Raw genomic sequence first — 6969 nt, 5'->3', positions numbered from 1 at the left:
CTGCCAGAATCACACAAAATCCATTGTTTCATCCCCAAGGAGAACGGCATTGTCCAGGTCAAGAGATTTTCCAATTCATGTGAATATACCGCCTATAACATCTTCAAACCAAAGAAGAGAAGTGGATAAGTGACGTATGCAATGGTGTAGATATGTGTAAGATGTAAGATGTACTCAATAAATGTTTATATCAAATACACAGGTTCCAAAAAAGTACCAATATATTATTTTGAAGCATAAGAAAAGTCAACCAACGCAATTTAGGGGTATTTTCACAAAATTCTCGGAATTTCGAAAATTATAAATTTAAAAAAAGATTCCAGGACGAAACCCAATATGTATGACGGCTCAAAATTTTTGTTTTGATTCATAGAATTACCGAAAAAAAAATCGAAAAATCAACCGTGACGTAATTTGCCAAATTCAAGTTTTTCAATTTTTTTTTTAATTCTTGTTTTTGAGCATCTAATGATAAGGAAAAATTTTTTACTAAAAATCCTCTTATAGGTGGCAAAGAATGAAAAATTTTGACCCCTATTTAATCAAAATCGGATGAACAGAACTCGAGTTATTAAAGAAAAACGAAAAAAATTTAAAAAATCATATCTCCGAACTGGGCTATCGAAAAAATCTGAAAAAATTTGAGAGTTAGTTTTTCAAGCCCCTCAATCGTAGAAAAAATCACCATCAAAATCCAAGGGGGTGAGGGTCAGCGGTTGACTCATTTGGTATGGAATACCTCATTTACTTGTGGTCACTGACGTTTTAAGCAAGTTTGCCTGGATTGAACCATTGAAGAAAAAGTCGGCACCACAGGTACTCGAGGGTTTTAAACGTATAATGGGAAGGAGCGGTGGTCGTGTGCCTGTTTGTATAGAAACTTACAAGGAAAAAGAGTTTGTGGCCAGCAGTGTCCAAAAATTTTTCTCTGATGAAAAAATTCAATTTAGTGTTGCGCGTAATCCTGACATAAAACCCGCAATCATGGAGCGTTTTAATCGAACATTGAAGGAACGCATATGGCGTTACTTTACACATAGTCGAATATATAAATATATGGATGTGTTGGAACAAATTGTCGAGTCTTATAACAACTCGAGACATTCATCAATAAAGATGGCACCTGCGGCTGCTACTATCGATAATGCTCCATATGCATGGCGTAATATACAAAATTGGTACAAGTCGGAGAAATCTCCTAAAGAAACCTTTAAATACAAAGTTGGGGACTATGTGCGCATCAGTCGAGCGAAAGGCAGCTTTGAGAAAGGATATGAGACTAACTGGAGTGAAAAAATGTTCCAAATAACGGAAGCAGTCCTCAAACAATCATTACCAATATACGAGCTGAAAGATTTAGCTGATGAACAAATTGAAGGATTTTTTTAAAATCCAGAGTTGGTGCTTGTCAATAAACAAATGGACCAGGATGAATTCGTAGTTGAACGTGTCATACGCTCTAAAGGAAAAGGGAAAAATAAACAAATTCTTGTTCATTGGGAGGGATATCCTGATAAATTTGATTCGGGGATACCTGCGTCAGAGCTGCACATCATTGGAAAAAAATGAATAGGAACGAATTTGATATGGTACTCCCAAGCAACAGCAGCATGGACTATCATCCCAATAATACAGCATCAAAATATACAACATTGCTCCCGAAATAAGTTGAGTTGGCAGGAGAATGGGTTGTGGGCCTGAGTGAAATACAGTTTCTTTATAATTTTTTACATATACATGATAGGAAAGGTGCCTCCATCAACTTTGTTACTAGCTGAAAAGACAATAAGGGCAAGACGAATCTACCACAAACATTTTTCCTACCTACTGCGGTTTTCAAGGACCTGACGGATCTCGTGGGTTTCATGAATAACTTTGCACCTTTGAAGGATCATATAAAATTTGAGTATTCTAGCCAACAAGGCTTTGTGAAAATTGGAAGACATTACACCTTCAAACTATGCGGTAGCACGGTACACGTATTAGACTTTTCGGATAAATTGGCTAATATATTGGGGTTTGAGAGGCACATGCATAGTTTCACGAACGCAAAGCCGTATTGTGAGGGATATCTACCTGTCGGTGTGGCCAGGGGTTTACCTGAAAGCTTATTCATCTATAGTGACCTTTGTCTACCCTATATAACAGGTGATGTACAGTCATCTCTTTTACGAGTGGTACAATTCAATGCTGTTGCTTATACATTGTGACATATTTTTTAACGACACACGCGGGAAATTGTGTGCGTTGTCATCTCAACCCGGAATTAAGGACGACGGGGAACAATCGAGAGGAACCAAAATACCAAAAAGGTGCCAGTCCTTTTAACCTCCAAAGGACAAGGTCATATTGTTGAGACGCGTTCCACGACTAGCTCAGAAAATCGCGGAGACGTGTGGGAACAGGCGACAATTAATGCAACTCAACACTATGCAATTTTCGCAAATAAAAAAATGTATTTTTACTCCATTATTCAAGATTTAGAACTTTTCCTCACAATGTAATAGAATTGAATACCAAAACTCTTTAAAGGAGAGGACTCCTGTGAGCAAAGGCTCGACACAAATCAAAATAAATTCAAAAAGAAAAGGAAGGATTAATTTGCAAAATTAAATGGACAAGAAACTAAATCAGAACAGGATTCTAAATGAATCCCAAAGAAGTAGAAATTCAAAATAATTGTCATAATAACACAAAAAAAATCGAATGTATGTGGAATAAGCTATAGCGCGAGGATCACCCGCACGCGATGAGAAACGCAAGAGCCATGACGAAAAATTATTGGGGGAATGGTAATACCTTGGATTCAATGTCACAAGTATCCCCACAACATATAATAATTGCAAGTGTGAAGTAGACATTTTACCACAATTAATAATAACAATTAACTAGGTAGCTGAAGGCTACTGAGTGCCGCGTGTAAGGATATTTTTCCGGGTTTTTCACCCAGGAAAAATCCAAACTAATTTTTAAGGCCGTCTCTACCGCTCAATAGTCGGGCGCCAGCCGAATCTTCACGGGAGGTTCGACGAAAACCGGCCTCTGAGGCAAACTCGTCCACTCAGAGGACTTTTTGGCTGGACAACGGGTTGCCTAGCTAAGATCAGCGTGATACGGTAGAGTGGGCGAGGTCCACCAGGAGTATTACTACCATATCCTCACGAGCCTTTGCAAGCCGTGTATTATACCTTGAGACATAACTTCTCATGACGAATTAAATTCGTGACCTTCTGGAGAGTCTTTCGACTCTGCCAGTGTTCATTCTCCTCCCGAGTATTTCGACTCGGGGGAGTTTTCAGAGCTAAATGCGAATCAGCCGGGACTCCTCAGAGCCTGGGACGCCGAGACGCTGATCCGATCAAAGTGGAACACTGTTACACACTTCACGACCACTCACACTTTCGGCCACCAGTTACCGCTTCGGTCAACGCTCGTCACCGTCTCCGGGTACTCGAATGTCGGCACATGTTCGGGTCGACAGGAGGACGATCTCTACTCCAGACCCATGGGCCCATGCGCTCGGCATTTGTTTCGCCGAGCCGGATAACGCCGGAAACAAAAAAGTCGTCACTTTGTGTGCCGAAATAACTCCTTTTTACTAGTGGGGGATGCAGGAGCATCCCCCTACGCTCGCCGCCAACGGTTATTCACCGAGGCGACGTGGAGTCCGAAACTCCTTATGCTGGCTTCTTCAACCATTCCACCATCCAGCACACCGAGAGATTATTTCAACCTCTTGGTTCAAGCGCTCGCGTTCGACGAACTCGGAATCTTACTAGGGTCTTGCCTCCTAGTCTGGATATCTCGGCGACGATAGGTCATTCCGTTACCCTATCCCCACCAATCAACCCGACGGGATCACGGAGTTACCAGTCCTTTCACCTGGCCGTTGGTCCCTAGCCTACTCCGACATAGCCTATAGAATCGCCCAGTTGGACGGCCTGTACGTCGGCTCCATTTTCCCTAGTACATGCTGGGCGAATTCCAATACGGCGATAGTCTAGTAACGCCCTCCAGACCTCCAGGGTTCGCAGCTTCACCCATAACCGCTATGTCTTAGGTCTTTCATTGGTTTGTAGTTCATCTCATCTAGTCCCGGCTTTTTCCAGCCGCCGTTAGATGTCACTACTTATCTCTCTTCAATAATTTTAAGAGTTCATATATCTCTTTACGGGGATTTAGGGATTTCAACCCGTAACGAGAAAATCTCATTACACGCATCACATGAAAATTGAATCGATGCTCAAACGGGCCCAAAATGGACGCCGGTGTAAAGTGACGAGAATTTTGCGTGCACTCACAAATAATTAATGACGCTCACCGTAAATCACGCGAGAAAGTTCGAGGGAAGTTCGTCTGGACCCGTTTTCACGGCCGCGACGTCAGCTATTGGCCGGATACTCCCAGCAGAACACCACAAAACAACAAATTTATGGTCAAACACAACGAAAGAAGCTCCAAGAGCGTAATATGACTTTAAATGCGCAGAGCGTCTTATTACGGCTGAAATCCAGCGAAGAGTGTCCGTCGGGACCGTACATTGCCCCGAGGAACCTCAAAATCTTTTTTACCCTCACCCCAATCAACCGATGGGGCGCGAGAATCCGCGTTACTATCTGATTTTGAATTGTGAATTTTTAAAATTGTCATAATTCCCCATTCCTAAGTCGCAGAGAACTGAAACTGGCACCGCGCGGTCGGTGGATGTGATCCGCATTGAACGGCGCAGAAGCCAACATAATCCGATGCTCCCTCAATGTTGTATCATGAGTTTTTTTACTGGGCGACCTTGCCCCATCGATCCATCGGTGAAGTGGTGGGGGTTCGCACGTAGAGGCCTGAGATGCCTGCTGGCGTGCGTCGATCGTCTCTCGCGTCCTTCGTGTTGTGAGTCTCCCAGACTTGGTGTGTGCGTGCTCGTCGGTGTGCTATTCGTCATCTGCTGTAGCGCCGACTTGTAGCCATTCCCGATGCTCCGCTCCACTCCCCTCATCGCGAAGCTCACCCGTAACCCACAGTGAGCGCGATCGACAGAATTTGAGAGAATAATAAAAGAAAGGGTAAATAAAAGAAATTTTAAAAAATGACAATTGTGGTCCTGGATGATCCGAATCCTCGCTGGGGTAAACGTACTAATTTCCCCCCCCCCATGATCCGCGGTCAGTTCAGGCGAGGAACAGTACATAATTTTTATCATGTTACAACATATGGTGCCACACACTGTGCTACTTTTTCAAATCCTCATTATATTCCGTTGATGAGATACTCATTTCGGACAATTGAAATAGATATAAGGTGCAATCGTGGTGAAATGATACCATTCGAGTACGGACCCTTGAACGTGACACTTCATTTCAAGAGAATTGATTAACGAGCAGAATGAGTCCTTACATTGCATGTTACGCGAGCCAGGCTGGTGGAGGTTCAGTGGAGAGGTACAATAATTTTGGACGTGTCTATGTTGGGAGCCCATAGCAACGGGGCCATGGAATTGGGGCCTTCCTCGGGGGCCTCTTTCGTCGAATTATGCCCTTTCTCAGTAGTGCAGCTCGAGCAGTCGGTAAAGAAGCTCTCAACGCGGGAATTAACGTTGTAGGTAATGTAGTGACAAACGGAAAACCCTTAAAGGTGGCGCTGAAGGATCGGCTAGCGGAGTCGGGATTAAAATTGAAAAGGAAGGCACAGGAAAACATTGGGGCCATGATGCGTAGATCAGTATATAAAAGAAAGCGTAAACGCCTCGCATTTCATAAACTCACTGGACGCGGGTCTGCTAAGACATCCAAAACCAGGAAGAATAAAAAGAAGAGAAATATTCCAAAAAAAAAGAAAAAAGGAAAAAAAGGGACAAAAATAAATGCAAAAGGAAGACTCGCGATTTATATGATATTTTCAACTAATCATGATGTCGTTTCTAATTCACACTCTTCCGAGTGCATGAAATCGGAGCTCGATCTATTTACTATAGCCCTGACGCAAACAAGTATAGAAAATTCTCAATTTGTTTATTATAATCCTGTGTCTACTTTATCGGACGACGCCCCAATCGAATTCATCGTACCAGGCCATGGAGAAGAATGCATCGATTTGGCACACACTATGATAAGAATTCGAGCGAAAATTTTGAGACCCGATGGCACTGCTGCTATTGAGGATTCCGTCGGTCCTGTGAATAATTTTTTGCATTCAATTTCAACCAAGTGAGTGTATATTTTAATCAAAAAGTTGTTACGCCACCAAATAACCTCTACGTCTATAGAGCATATGGGACATTCCACGTGAACTCAGCCACCCCGTATTTTTTTTTGTCTACTAGAAGAAATAATTTGATAGCCGCATTTCGAACTACTATATATACACAGTATTCCTGCTAAATTTCATTATCTCATGCTTTTTTGTTTCTGAGATAATGACTACCAACCTTTAAATTTTCAAAAATTCATAACTTTTGAATGGCGCATCCGATTCGAACAAATAAATAAAGAAAATTTTTGATTTCGTTCATACTTTCAGGGAAAAAATACAGTATAGACGTGAAGAATCTTCTACACCTATTTTTCGATAAATTTTTGCGGCTTTATTTATTTTTTGGCTCTAGTGCCGTCCGGTATTCGACTGGAATATTTTTTTTCTGATAGAGGACGTCCATATATGATGTAAAAAAATACGCCAACATGGGAGAGACAACCAGTGTACTGGAGAAAATTTTTGCTTCCTAAATTTTCGTGTTTTTCCGCTTTCTAGAGGAGCTGCCTCCTCTTTATTAAGAAATTGATATTTCAATCCATATCTTCGATGAATATGAGTTAGGAAAGGATTCATCACGATAGAAAAGAGAAACAATGCGTCGGAAAAAAAATTTCTCGGACATTTTTGAGTTTTTTCGCTATCTATGAGAGCTATCCAAAGAAACAAATGTGTCAATCAATATTTTTTCTCATAACGATGAGGAGAAAAGCCATCATGGAA

This window comes from Diachasma alloeum, unplaced genomic scaffold (assembly GCF_001412515.2).
Source record: "Diachasma alloeum isolate Michigan unplaced genomic scaffold, Dall2.0 Dall_scaffold_00692, whole genome shotgun sequence".
Taxonomy (NCBI): domain Eukaryota; kingdom Metazoa; phylum Arthropoda; class Insecta; order Hymenoptera; family Braconidae; genus Diachasma; species Diachasma alloeum.
This window is presented reverse-complemented; position numbering follows the sequence as displayed.